The following is a 15,486-nucleotide window of genomic DNA, read 5'->3' as shown; positions in this document are numbered from 1 at the left end:
CACAATTTTTGCATCACAAAACCATCTGAGCTACACCCACACAATTTTTGCATCACAAAACCCTAAATTTTTCGTCATCAATAATATTGAAAATGAAGAAATATTGCTACACAACAAGTCATGAATAAGAAGGGTATCGATCCCCGTACCTCTCACATGCAAAGCGAGCGCTCTACCATCTGAGCTACATACCCATGATTTTGACATCCTAAAACCCTAAATGTCCCATCATCAATAATAGTGAAAATAAAAAATATCAAAATATTAATAACAAATACTTTTTTTTGGTGATGCGGGGCATCGATAATTCTGAAAATGAAAAAATATTATAACAAATTAAATACTTTCTTTTGGAGATGCAGGTTATCAATCTCCGTACAACTCGCATGCAAAGTGAGCGCTTTACCGTCTAAGCTATATCTTCACAATTTTTACGTCACAAAAACATAAATGATTCGTCGTGAATAATAGTGAAAATGAAAAAATATCGCTACTCATTATGTCATAAATAAGAAAAAATTGAATACAAATAAAATATTACATCATAGAACCCTAAATTTCCCATCACCAATAATAGTGAAAATGAAGAAAATCTAGAAATGCAGGGTATCGATCCCCATATCTCTTGCATGCAAAGCAAGTGCTCTACCATCTAAGCTATATCCCCACAATTCTTATATCATAAAGTCCTAAGCATCTCGTCATCTGTAATAGTGAAAATGAAAAACTATCCCAGCTCATTATGTCCTAAATAAGAAAAAATTGAAAAGATAAGAAAAAATTGAAAAGAAATAATATATTTAGTAATCGATTCAATTGAAGATGCAAGGTAATGATCCCCATACTTTCCACATGGGAAATGAACACCCTAAATGCCCCTTCATCAATAATTGTGAAAATGAAAAAGTATATCTGCATATTATGTCATAAATAAGGAAATATTGAATAGAAATAAAATATTAATAATAAAATAGTTTCTTTTGGAGATGCGAGGTATCGATCCCCGTACCTCTCGCATGCTAAGGATAAAGAGTCGTATATCTCTATGACTCAGCTCAATGACACGTCTCTCCGCGACCAAGTAAGCAGTCTAACCCTATTTTGTAGTATATGATATGTTGTAAAACTTGTATAAATTTATTGTATGTTTTTATTTTCGTGGTAGTTATAAAATGTCCTTGGACGTTAAAGAGTGAACGTTAACTATATAAGACAATACTGGATCAACGTTATAGTGTCTAGATATCGTGAGGAGGAAAAGAGTGTTCATGAGATATATAACTAGCCTTAGGAAAACAGAGAGTTTTCGTTGCACAGTGCGAGACATCTAATCCATGAAATTTTGGTACTATAAATGAAGAAACTAGAGATGGTCCCCAAATGTCTGTATGGACCATTTCCAATCGCACTTTCTTTGATTCTCTAGCAGCTTTTGTGAATCTAACTCGTTTATATTTTTCCATAACGCAGCTCTCACAAACACCCATATCAATAGATTTTAGGCCTTCTAAAACTTCATTTGCACCCATCATCTTCATTTCTTTGATGCTCATATGTGCAAGTCTATTGACACTGCTGTAGGGTGTAAAAACTTGGTTGTTGTTGCTGTTACTTGAATTGGAAACACTCTTAGCAACAACAACCTTTTTTATACACTCTAGTTGGTGTATAGGGTTTCATATTTTAGGTCATGCTACCACCATGACACCCTTCACAATCTTTCCGAAACTCTTTTCAAACTCGGCTGCATAACCTGTGCTATCCAACTAACCAATAGAGATCAGAAATATTTATGACATTCTATAATGTCCACTCACTCATTTCCTGTTAGAGTTTATATGTAGACATCTCTCTTCCCTTCAATCTCCAACAATCTCCAACGTTTTGTTGTCGGCAATATACACCTTCCTAACATTTCCTTATTTTAAATTTTTGAAAAAATTCCTTACTTGGAGACGAATGAAACGATTCAACTGAATCTAAAATCCAAAATTCAATTGGCCTATTCACGCTAAGGATTAAAGTATTCTCAGTATCTTTTGCTGAACATATGGAATTATTGTTATCTTCAAATTTGTGATTTTTCTTTTCTTCAATTTGTACAATTTGTCCAAAAGTGTTATTTTTCTCCACAATTTCAACTCTTTTCGTTTTGTTTGTTTGGAGATTTTTCACGGTTTCTTAATTTTGATCGCCCATGTTTGTTTAGGCTCTTTGATTTACTTCTTCCCCTTCGATCAACAATGAGAGCATTGTCTGATGAATCTCCAATTTCTCGTTTGGGCTTTCGCTGACATCTTGAATTTCATTAAATTTCAATTTATTAGATCCTCGTGAACCGTTGATTGCAGCAACAACAGTATACCACGACTCGAGTAAAGATTAAACAAAAATTAATGCTTTAATTTCATTTTTTTAACATAATTTCCACCCAACTCAGTTGACTTACAATCATGTTGAACTAATTTATATGATTTGCAACATATCGACATTTGTAGATTGAACAACCTCTGCATCAAATACACCTTGTTCATAGCCGACGTACTTTCGTACATATTTGACAACACCTTCAATAGGCCCGATGTCGTCTTCTCTTTGATGATGTTGAACGTCATGTTTATGGACAGCGTCAATCAGATTAATCCTACGGTGTGTATGATTAGTCCTCAAAATCATATATACACTCATCAGAACAAAATGTCCCAAAATGTACTATAGGAGAACGTGACTAGTTGTTGTTTATTCACTTTTAGCTTATAACATTTCTCTATTTTAACTTGTTTTTGACGTCTTTCCTCGCTCACATTTTCTAAAATATTTCTTCTAAACGTGATTTAAGCATACACTGCTATTGTTTGTTCAGTCTGAATTTTGCATGGTTGACTTGTTCACTAGATTAGAACAAATGTCACATAATTATTGTCTCACTACTGCAAGAGTGCGATTGTTACACTTGTCTTTCTTTCAATTGTGGGCCGCATCTTCTGACTAGTTACGTGAGTTTGGCATGGAGCATATGTGTAGGTTGAAAAAGAAATGGTTGGATGTGGACTGCGAATAAGGGTTGGGCCACGGAAGGTTTTTTTTTTTTTACCACATATGGACTTTGGGCTAGAGAGTCTTAAATTTGGGTTCGTTTGAAAAATTTTGGTTCGTGTTTTAGTTCAAACAAACCCAAATTAAACCTACTAGTTCCTTCTTCCTTGCACGACTCACTCCTATTCTCTGTTCTATCTCTTCTTGCTCTCTGAAACTTTTTTAAAGGCTATTGTTCACCCATTATTTGGGAGCATCTTCCTAAAAAGGATTGTGACCACAGATGACCTATGTAGAAAATTTGTACCCATTTCCTAAAATCTTTAGCGGACAACATACCCAAAACAGATGCGCTACACCTCGTCTCACCCCTTCGGAGCATATGGATCCACCCAATCGATGAACGCTCAAACCAAACTCACCCATACTTTTTGGCACATGGATGCGAGAACCAATCCGAGTAATCTATAATGGGGAGACCCCTGAAAGAAACAAACGAGAATGGCTCGGTTGATAGCAGGGTTAAAGAAAAGGTGAGTATGAAAAGACGTATCGCGTAACCGTCCCTGTAAGCAGCTTCATTCTTTCTTGATCTATGAACCGACTTTATGAAAAAAAATAAGTCTTTCAGCTGAAAGTGTGACTGTTGGGTATGGATAAGCGAACCTCTTGGTTTGGGGGAAACCGGAGATGTTGGCTAAGAAAGCTAAGCAGGCAAGTACAGGACGGACAAAATGCACATAAAAATTGATTGACATGATCCCTCTCCCTCTTAGTTTGGCTAGTTGGCTAGTTACACGATAAGCAGGAAAGCATACCAGGCAAGGAAAGAAAGGCTGCTCGATCTCCTATAAGGCCAACCCTTAATGGCGAGCTCACCAGGCAATGCTATAAGTCCAATAGAAGTCCAAGGTTTCATCTACTACGGACTAGGAAGCTCTTGGAGGATCTAACATGAAATGAGAAATATATTGGATTACAGCAACTAATAGATAACGAACTTTTTGGTAGAAACTGAATGATCCTTGGCTCGGGCAAGAAAAGGAAAAGGTAGTCGTACTCCTACCTTTTCCGTCGGACGAGAGGAAAGTTTGAGCTGAAAGATTGAATCACACTAGATAAGAAAGGCGGGCTTAGCAGGTTTCTCCAAATGTATAAACAAAAAGAAGATACGGATACACATACATTTTCGCATGAAAGAACCTAGCTGAACCAGATCAAGGGTCCTAACCTAGTTCGACTGATCTTCTTTGGCTAGCCCCCGCCACTTGTAACGAGGTCAACCCGTATGTGCTTTTTCTTTTCGTTTAGTGAGATAGCTTACCAGCTCTTTCAGCTCATAGCAGCAGTATGAAAAGCAGAATCCTCATCCTGAGTCGAGTCCACATTGTCATACGAATTGACATCTGCCAAACCAAGGGCTTCTATTTTTTCTTTAATGAAAGCGAATTTAACAGTTTCGATAAAACCAACCTCTTTTAAAGAAGGAGTCACTCTACCTTGATCACCGTGGACATACGCATCTCCCTCTTTAAATTTGCCTACCATGAAAAGGAAAGTTCCCTCACGATAGGCCCTCACAGCTGTCGAACGTCTTTCGATCAATCGAGAGAGGTATAGAATAGTACAACAAACCAACAAGAGAAGAATGGACTCATAAGATGGGCGGTCAGGGAATCGATTTCATTTGTGTTATCCGCCAAGGAAATGATCAAGGAATTCTCTATACACGGCTAAGAGATGACTATATTGTTGTACATCCTGAATAAAGAACCGTAGCCAAGCGAAGCTTTTGAAACTGAAAGCGTGTATAACTCAGATCCATTTTCTCTTCGATTCGTAAACTTCAGATCTGATCTTACTTTCGTCTTCTGGTGACTAAGAGAGAATTCGGGCCTGGCGTGCAACTGGTTCGGTCAAAAACAAGGTACAAAGCGGATTGATTAAATGGGCTTGAATTTCGATTCTCGTTAAGTCGAAGATCTCTACTAGGTTTAGTGCACTTTGGTAGTTGCGAACGTTGCCGTAATCGAATGTCTTTCTCATTCAACATTCTCTCTTACCAAGCACTCATACTCGCAAGGGTTGAGGAGACAGTCCGTGAGGTAATTGGACTTCGAGATTGCGTATACGCGAAAAGAGCTCGCTTTCGACTTTCTACCTCGACGTTTTGTGCCCGATTCTGGTTCAGGAAAGGGTCTGATCTCTTTCATTGGAACACATTGATGCCGAAGGAGTCTTCGGAACCGGTGGAGAGGCTAAACCTGTCTTATGATTAATAAGTCACACCCGAAGCTTTTGCAAATGAAGGCGTGTATAATTCAGATCTGATCTTACTTTCGTCTCCGGGTGATTGAAGTTTCATTTTTCATTATTGTTAACAATAAGGTACAAAAAGCGGGATTGATTAAATGGGCTTGAAGTTTCACCGTAATTGAATGTCGATAATTATTTTAGTGCTTTTTTTCTTTTGGAGGGGCATTTCAAGAATCGAACTCGAGACCTCTTGCACCCAAAGCAAGAATCATACCACTAGACCAAATGCCCTTAGTATGTGCTATATATTATGTTTTTTATGGAATGTATCATCATTATTTCATTTATTTTCTTTGTTAATGAAACCCATGAGAAATAATCATTATTATTATATCTTTTAGACTAGACCGCTGTTAAATTATTCACATAGGGTTTGCGACAATTACTGTATTGAGAAGATAATAATGTAAGTTTTAGTTTTATAGTTCCATTGTGTCATTATTTACATAGGGTTTGCGACAATTACTGTATTGAGAAGAAAATAATGTAAGTTTTAGTTTGATAGTTCCATTTGAGACACATATCGTGGAATACACAAGTAAAGAAAATATCATTATTTCATTTATTTTCTTTGTTAATGAAATCCATGAGCAATAATCATTATTATTATATCTTTTAGATCTAGACCGCTGTTAAATTATTTACATAGGGTTTGCGACAATTACTGTATTGAGAAGAAAATAGTGTAAGCTTTATTGAGAAGAAAATAGTGTAAGTTTTAGTTTGATAGTTCCATTTGAGACACATATCGTGAGTACACAAGTAAAGCAAATATCGAAAGTTAGGATTTGGGTAGGCATGCCTATTGAAAGTGGAAAAGATAAAATGATATTAAAAAAGAGCATCATCATTATAGTTTTAATTGCCTTAATTTTTGGTTTCTGAAGAATATACACTAGGTGCGAGAATCATACCACTAGACCAAATGCCCTTTCTAAAAAATTGGAACATTTTTAACTCCTTCTCAGTATATTTTTTTCTCTCAAGTTTGAAATCTATTTTCTTGAGCGGTTGTTGGACTATAAAACAAAAAGTTGATGGTCTAGTATGCAAGTGTTCAAATAAACTACAACCCAACAAATGAATCAAACTAATCCGTTTGGGTTGGGTTGGATTTATTCGGCTCAGTTCATCAGTTTGTTTGATTTAATTCTTCTATTTTGCTTCCTATGACAAGAAAATGAAGTTGTATTGAATGTAACATAGTTTGATTTATGAAAAACTCATATGAAATATAATTGCATTAATAGTATTAAGAGTTGGAGTCAAATATTTCATGAACTTAAGTGCAACTCATGTTTTATTAAACATGAGTTGCACTTAAGTAATTGGAACTTTAAATTACTTCATGTGGAGCTTCAATTACTCTATGTTAGTTGCTATCTTTAGGATTGACTAATTGGACACGAGTTCTTGGATTCAGGGGATTGTTTTATGTAATTTTCAACTACAACTTATGTTTTCAAATTTATAGGTCATAATTTAGGTAGTGGTTGTATATTATGGATGAACACTAGAGTTTCTATCCCATTCACCACAACTACTCTAGTTTTTGTTTGAAGGCTATAATTTTCATCTATGTTGTATGACAATAAAATTTGTTTGGATAAAATTTTAGTTAAAGTTGCATATTTTACTTCTTGCGAGTAAAAAATTTGTTTGTTAGCATAATATGAATTTAGTTGAAGAGTTATTAGGAATAAGATGGAGAAAGAAATTTTGTTTAAAATAATAAACAGACTCAAGTTCATCTTTGTTATTGTCAAATTGTGATTTTACAAAAAACTTAACTAATATGAAATATCAAGGTAAACCAAGAATATATCCTACACGTCATTCAAGATGACAATAAAATGGAGTTAAATTGAACGTAGTTTTAGTTTCATGTTTGGTAGGTTCAATATGAAGCATAATTGTATTAATGATATTAAAGAGAAATTTGTGTTTTATTAGAAGAGACCAACTTCATTTAAGGTACTAGGAGTTTAAACTACTTCCATTCTAATTTCAATCACTTCACAATGATTACAAATTTAAGGTTGGCTAATTGAACATCAATTATCAACTTTAGGTTATAATTTAGGTAGTAGCCATTATAATATTAATGAGTATAAGACCTACAATTTACCATGGACCATATGTCTTATAGTTAAATGAATATATATATATATATTATGCATGTCGAGGTCTGGATAAAGCACAAAGTAGTAAGGAACACCATTGTCAACTCTAGAGCCACCCACAACATGATGGAGACCGATGCAAAATATTTTAACATCCTTTGGCATCAAGATACAGGAAAGATGAACGCCGTCAAATTGGAAGCTTTGTCTGTCTTAAGAGTCACAATGAGAACTCTAATCAAGCTAGAGCCTTGGACTAGGAAAATTGTTTAGTGATAGTTGAAATGGATGACTTCGACGTCGTGTCAGGAATGAACGTCCTGCTGAAACACAAAGTCATTTACATGCCCCTAGCAAAATGTCTAGCAGTAACGGAGTCTAACCCGACGATCATTTAGAAAAACATCCATCAACCAAGAGGGTTGAAAATGATGTCGATACAACAGTTGAAAAATAATCATAGCTATGATGAATCTACGCTTTTTGCTATTGTTGTAATTGAAAAGGGGAGCTCGAGTGCGCCAATCTCAATAGAAACCTTGTTGCCACTACATTAACACCACAACGCAAAACAAGGTCAGATAATGGACTTATCCCCACCAAGAGAGACAAAAACAAGGTCAGATACTAAAGAAGGGAGACAAAAACAAACCATTGAAGCAACACATGTTCACACATAAATATCATCTAAACGGATGTAGAGAAGGGTCAGTCGGAAGCGTCAACCACAATAATTTCAAGAAAAATAAAGAGTTCATATAAGTTAAGGTTAGATCAACTTCGAGTTCAAAGCAACAAAACCAAAGACTGGTGTGAAAATACTATGGACTAGTTAAAGCTATCCATAAGATTATGAAGACATCATATAGAATCTAATTGCTCTTATGGATGCGGACTAACCTTGTTGTCCACGTTAGTAACTTGAAACGTTATTATTTTGACTAAGAAGACATCAAGCAGAAGCAGGTGATATGACGTCATACAATTAAGAAAAAGTTTTAAGCGAAGAAAGTAGGAAAAACACGAACAGAGAAGACATGAAGACTCAACAAACCGAGAAGTACTTTTCAATAGCACCTAGTAGGTTGGAAGAGACTCCTCATTATGAGATCAGCTAGAAGCGCATCGAGAGACCTAAAGTCAGCCTTATCCAATAAACTGTATGGGGGCAGATGTCACAGTCATGATTGCCCAAGGCGTGTTGCCTGTGGTTGCATGTTGCATGTCTCAGCCATTCTTGTAAAAAATTTGTTGTCCAAGGTTGTTATTTGGACAATGTTATTGTTTATCGGTTATTTGGGTGACACACCTTGAGCAATCATAATCGTTACAATTGGCTAAGACATTTGTTGTTCATATGCTATTGTTGTCCAAGAGACTCCTCATTATGAGGTCATGATTGGCTAAGACATTTAAAGAAGTTTTACCTAGGGAAACTTCTATCACAATCCTCTTCTTGCTCTCTGAAACTTCTTTAAATGTTATTGTTCACTGGTTATTTTGGCGCATCTTCCTTAAAAGAATTGTGACGACAGATGACCTAGGTAAAACTTCTATTGGGAGATCAGTGCAATAGAGAATCTGTGTCCCTTTCCTTAAACCTTCAGCGCACAACCTAACAAAGAGTTCCTAGAAAAAATATCATAGAACAATTTGTGTAATGCCTTTGAAGTTAGGCTCGAGGCTCTATCTTATCTCCCAAGAATATGGTTCATTCTCTATTCACATAGAAATTCTGCAATAGAAAGTGGTACCTTCATCTTCTTTTATAAGACTACCTCAGCCTTCATGGAATGATTATGCTATGTTGATTCTTATAGAAGGGAGTAGGAGTAAGAGTAGATGACTGTTTATGGTCCAAGTCCCAAAAAAGTAAGTCTTGATGTCAAGAAAGGAGAGGAATCCTCATAGTTTCCAAGATTTGAAGAGAATCATACACAAATTTCCTTTGTTTGTTTATTCTTGTTGTTTGCTCTCTTCAATTAACATGTTATAAAAACACTTGTAAATTATAATTAAATATAGCTTTTTTTTTCTTTCCAAATATCAATTTGAATTACTTTTTGATTCAAGGTTTAAAAAACCTATTTCAAATCTTATTATATTGCATGCTTCAATTTGATATAATTGTTGGAGGAATTTTTAGAATCAAACTCGGGACCTCTCGCACCCGAAGCGAGAATCATACATTAGACCAAATGCCTTGTAGTGGATCTATCAATGTTAGTTGCTGGTCCATATCTTTTATGCGCCTCAATATTTGAAATTTATCCACATGTTTTTGTGCTTTAGAACCTATTATTATTGTCTTGTTAACTTCACATTGTTGATAAGCACATTACCCTACGTTTTATATTCTCATGTATTGGCTGAAACCACCACACCTAAATGAAGGTCTCAAATAATCAAATAAATTATAAAGGATAGGGTTATAACAATAAATGAAAAAAGCCTGTAATAAAAGGCAAACATGATACCTATGGTGAGCTGTAATAGAAGAAAAATATCTTATAATAAAAGATCAAATATGATATATATGATAAGTTATAATTGTTGGGTTTTATGTCCTAAAACTCATAGTGTGTAAACAAAAAAAATATTTTATTTTCAATAAAGTTATTATTGTTGTTTATTTATTAAAGATTGTTATTGAATAAAGTGAACTTTACGATCATTAATCTAAATCCAATAAATTTGGTTAACTCAAGTATGCATGCTTGCCACGTTATCCCAAATATTTGAGTGAAATTTTTAGTGTCAAAATTTGGTGATCTCAAATTTGCATGAACATGCAAACATGACTCTATAAATAGAGTGATCATAAAGCATGAAATGTCTTCTTCTTGGTGAAAAACCTTGAGAAAAACCTCTCACAAACACTCTCTTCATATATACAAAATCCCTCCCAAGTTTAGTCACTCACCGGATTCCACAATCTCGTTCTAAGGCCGGAGGATAGTGGAGAAGACACTAATGGTGGCTCGAAACCGGTTAGTATTCAAACTCATTAAGTTTTAATACTCATGAACATGCTAGTTATTTACTATAATTGATGTTCTAAAAGTGCCTAAGATCCAAATTGCTTCCGCATGTGTTATATTAACACCATCAATTGGTATCAGAGCAAGTTTTAGGCACTTTATTTACATTAATTTGATCATGGTGGGTACCATTTCTTGAATGAAATTTTGTTGTTCCTAAAGTGGATGGTTTTGGTTTTGGCATTTTTTTATGCTTCTATTTGATACAATTATTGTAATAAGCCTAATGTGTATGGGCTTTAATGAATGAAGAAAGGTCTGTAATTTTTATGGAATCATTAGAGTCCTAGGTTGTAGTTGATCGAAAATGGAAGAGATAGCAAGCTGAACCAAAGAAGAAGATGGAAGAGGCAGTTCGGGTGGTTTTTCTGCCTTTGGGGTCTGGTTCAACGTTTTTAAGGGTTGGGTCGCCCAATTCGTGATCCTCGGGAGCGGTTCAAGTTATTCTTAATTATTAATGTAATAATATAGTTAATTGCTTGTTTTAAAATGCCAAAACCAATCCACTTTAGCGTGTTTAATTAATTATGCATTATGAATGTATGTTTTAATTAAATAGAAAATGTATATGCACAAAGTATGTCATATAGATTTAAAATCTCACCATAGGCTAAGCATGTTTCATGCATTCAAAGTATGTTATAATTATTATAATTTATAGTATGCAGGTTTAGGGTTCGATGAGTGATGGATATAAATTGTTATATTATTGCATGGAATGGATGATTATATAATTGTTATATAAAGCATGTTAGATGCATGTTATAGGTTATTTTCAACGTCATAAAACGAGATAGACGTTAAAATCTATAATAAAGTTAAGTACATGCTCACTCAGGGTTAAGAACCGAGCACGATCAATTTTAATAGTTAAAATAGGTCGATGTCTTACAAAATTGCAGTTACGAGAAAGCTCACCTGGCACGATCTTGTCTAAGGCTAGAGGTACTTACGTTGACGGTTTACAAAACACCTACTACCTGGAGATCGGACCAGTACTTGAGCTTAGTTAGCCCAGTTTTATGAGCATGCTTAAGTGATATAAGTTTTAGAAAAATAACCTAGACTTAAGCTATATTTAATTAGTCGGAATATAACGAAGTAATAGGTATACCCAACCGTCTAAAATACTTAGTGTGAGGAAAAAGATATATGAGATACATCGTTTTCCTTTTACGCTCTCTGAAAAATTCACACCGTGAGATTCATGCTCGGCCTTGTGTCGCCCTGGGAGCGTCCTCCATTCGAAAGGTATTTGCATGAGTCAATAACAAGGTGAATAGAGAAAGTATTTATAGTAAGTGGAAGAAGGAAGTATATCAACACCTCCTATGGTCTCCACCACTAGGTTGCACCGTGAGATTCCCATGTTCCACCTACATGTTGCCCAAAAGCTACTACCCATTTGGAGGGTTGTAACATGGGAGTCGAAACAACACAAACTCTAGAAATGGATAGGATTTCTTAGGTCCGTTCCCAACTTTGACTTTATCGTTCGATAGCATTGTTGGGACCGATCTCTGAGGTCTGAAAATGGCGGGTCACACTTCCGAAGAATTAATAAGAGTTATGGAATCTCTAAAAGGGATGTTTGGACAACTGTCCTTCTCCCTTAGACATGAAGCCATAAAATACATTTATAACTGTCGTATGTAAGAAGCGACCTCAGTTAGAGAACATGTCCTAGACATGATGGTCAATTTCAATGTGACAGAAGAAAATGAAGTTGTCATTGATGAGAAGAGTCAAGTCAGTTCCGCACAAATGTGGTAATGAAAAAAATAGAATATAACTTGACTGCTCTTCTCAATGAGCTACAGACTTATCAATCCCTCTTAACGAACAAGGGACAAACAGGAGAAGCAAATGTTGCTATCTCCAAAAAATTACTACGTGGATCGTACTAAGAAATTAAGCCTGGACCTTCTACTTCTAAAAGTGTTTTGATGAAGAAGAAGGGTAAAGGGAAAAATAAGATTCCTACTAACCGTAAACACAAGGTTCAAAAAGTAGATAAAGAAAAATGTTTCCATTGCAACGAAAACGGGCACTGGAAGAGAAACTGCCCAAAATACATTGAAGAGAATAAAGCCGAAAAGACACAATAAGGTAAATATGATTTCCTCGTTGTAGAAATATGTTCAGTAGAGTATGAAAACTCAACTTGGATACTAGATTCAGGGGCGACTAATCATATTTGTTCTTTTTACCAGGAAACTAGCTTCTGGAGAATGCTTGCGGACGGTGAGATAACACTCAGGGTTGGAACAGGAAAGGCTGTCTCAGCAAGATCAGTATGAAATTTAAAGTTGTTTTTTGGAGATAGATTCATTATATTAGATAATGTACTTTTTGTTCCTGAAATGAAAAGAAATCTAATATCTATCTCTTGTTCATTTGCAAAAGAGGTATTCATATTTGTTCTGCAAAATTACAAAACAACTTATATATATGTTAAAATCGAGCAAAATAAAAGCCATTTTAAATACCGAGATGTTTAAAAAAGCTGAAACTCAAAATAAATGACAAAAGAGTTCTCCTAATACCTATCTTTGGCACTTAAGACTAGGCCACATTAATCTCAATAGGATTGATAGATTGGATAAAAATGAACTTCCAAATAAGTTAGAAGACAACTATTTATCACCATGTGAGTCTTGTCTTGAGGGTAAAATGACTAAACGATCGTTTTTCGAAAAAGGTTATAGAGCCAAAGAAACCTTAGAACTCGTGCATACAGATCTCTGTGGTCCAATGAATGTCAAAGCACGAGGAGGGTATGAATATTTCATCAGATTTATTGAGGATTATTCAAGGTATGACTATCTTTATCTAATACGTCACAAGCTCGAAGCTCTTGAAAAATTCAGAGAGTATAAGACTGAGGTTGAGAATCTATTAGGTAAAATTATTAAAACACTTCGATCAGATCGAGGAGGAGAGTACATGGACTTAAGATTTTAGGACTATATGATAGAACATGGAATAAGGTCACAACTCTCAGCCCCTGGTATGCCTCAAGAAAATGGTGTATCAGAAAGGAGAAATAGAACTTTGTTAGACATGGTTCGATCTATGATGAGTTTCGCTCAATTACGCGATCCATTTTGGGGATATGTAGTGGAGACTGCTACATGCATTTTGAACATGATTCCTACTAAGAGAGTTTCAGAAACACCTTATGAGTTATAAAAAGGGCGTAAAGGTAGTTTACGTCACTTTAGAATTTGAGGATGCACATGTGTTGGTGCAAAATTCCAAGAAATTAGGACGTCGTTCAAAATTATGTCTATTCGTAGGATACCCCAAAGAGACGAAAGATGGTTTGTTTTATGACCCTCAAGAAAATAGAGTGTTTGTATCAACAAACGCTACATTCTTAGAGGAAGATCACGTAAGAAATCATCAACCTCGTAGCGAACAAGTATTAAGTGAGATTTCTAAAGAAGCTACTGATACAACAACAAGAGTTGTTGATCAAGCTGGTCCTTCAATAAGAGTTGTTGATGGAGCTGACACTTCTGGTCAATCACATCCTTCTCAAGAGTTGAGAATGCCTCGACGTAGTGGGAGGGTTATAACTCAACCCGATCGTTACTTGGGTTTGGCAGAAACTCAAGTCATCATACCTGATGATGGCATTGAGGATCCATTGATCTATGAACAAGCAATGAATGATGAAGATAGAGATTAGTGGATTAAAGCCATGAATCTTGAAATGAAGTCAATGTACTTCAATTCAATCTGGGAACTTGTAGATCAACTAGATAGGGTAAAACCTATTGGTTGCAAGTGGATCTATAAGAGGAAACGAGACCAAATCGGTAAGGTACAGACCTTTAAAGCTCGACTAGTAGCAAAGGGTTATACCCAAAGAGAGGGGGTGAACTATGAAGAAACCTTCTCTCCTGTTGCTATGCTTAAATCGATTAGAATACTCTTGTCTATTGTCACATTTTATGATTATGAAATTTGGAAAATGGATGTTAAGACATCCTTTCTAAACGACAATCTTGAAGAGAGTATCTATATGGCTCAACCAGAGGGGTTCATTGAATAGGATCACGAGCAAAGGGTTTGCAAATTCAAAAGAACCAAGAAGCCATAAGCGAGAAAAACATATTGAGCCCAAATATCATCTCGTAAGAGAGATTGTGTAACGAGGAGATGTGATCGTCACACAGATAGCTTCAGAGCACAACATTGTTGATCCATTTACAAAGTCCCTCACGGCTAAAGTGTATGAAGGGCACCTAGTGAGTCTAGGACTACGAGTTAGGTAATCTAGGGCAAGTGGGAGAAAAGGCATGAGTATGTGATGCCCTAGTTTATTGTATTTATGTCTTTCTCTCTACTCAACGTTATAAAACTCCACTAGAGTTTTAGTCCAAGTGGGAGTTTGTTGGGTTTTATGTCCTAAAACTCATAGTTTGTAAACAAAAGCATATTTTATTTTCAATAAAGTTATTATTGTTGTTTATTCAGTAAAGGTTGTTATTGAATAAAGTGAACTTTATGATCATTAATCTAAATCCAATAAACTAAGAACACTCTGGCTATAGTATGATTACTTGAACTATATGTAGAGACATAAGAGTTGATCAAGTTCAAGTATATAGTCAAAATGATCTATAGTATAAGGATAAGGCTGAGTACCTTATCCTGAAGACACTATGGATGCGGCCCACTTTTGTATATGATATAAAAAATGCGATCACTAAAATTGTACATGTGAAGACATGTGAGTGGGGGCGTCCTATGCAATGAGTATTGCATAAAATCGGACCATGAAGAAAATCACTCTCACTTTATAATGTCGTTTACTGTTGAGACTGATTTTCTTTTCATTCGATGACCTAAGTAACTTGATCTTAATCTTGAGCTAACCATGAACTCCTTGTTTATTCGAAATTATCCTTAGATTTGCATGGGTGAGAGTGGTTCAAGTTCGCCAACTCAATAGGTCTCTC

General features: G+C 35.4%; 1 non-coding gene across 1 annotated transcript; it reads right to left on the bottom strand.

Annotated features, from left to right (window-relative positions):
- Positions 1-5,511: 5,511 nt before the first annotated feature.
- Positions 5,512-5,583, bottom strand: TRNAP-UGG. The gene has a single exon. It is a non-coding gene; the product is annotated as a tRNA-Pro (tRNA).
- Between the last annotated feature and the right edge of the window lie 9,903 nt (positions 5,584-15,486).

Source organism: Cucurbita maxima, unplaced genomic scaffold (genome assembly GCF_002738345.1).
Source record: "Cucurbita maxima cultivar Rimu unplaced genomic scaffold, Cmax_1.0 Cma_Scf00187, whole genome shotgun sequence".
Lineage (NCBI taxonomy): Eukaryota > Viridiplantae > Streptophyta > Magnoliopsida > Cucurbitales > Cucurbitaceae > Cucurbita > Cucurbita maxima.
Note: the sequence above shows the minus strand (reverse complement) of the source record. Positions and strands in the feature narration are given on the sequence as shown.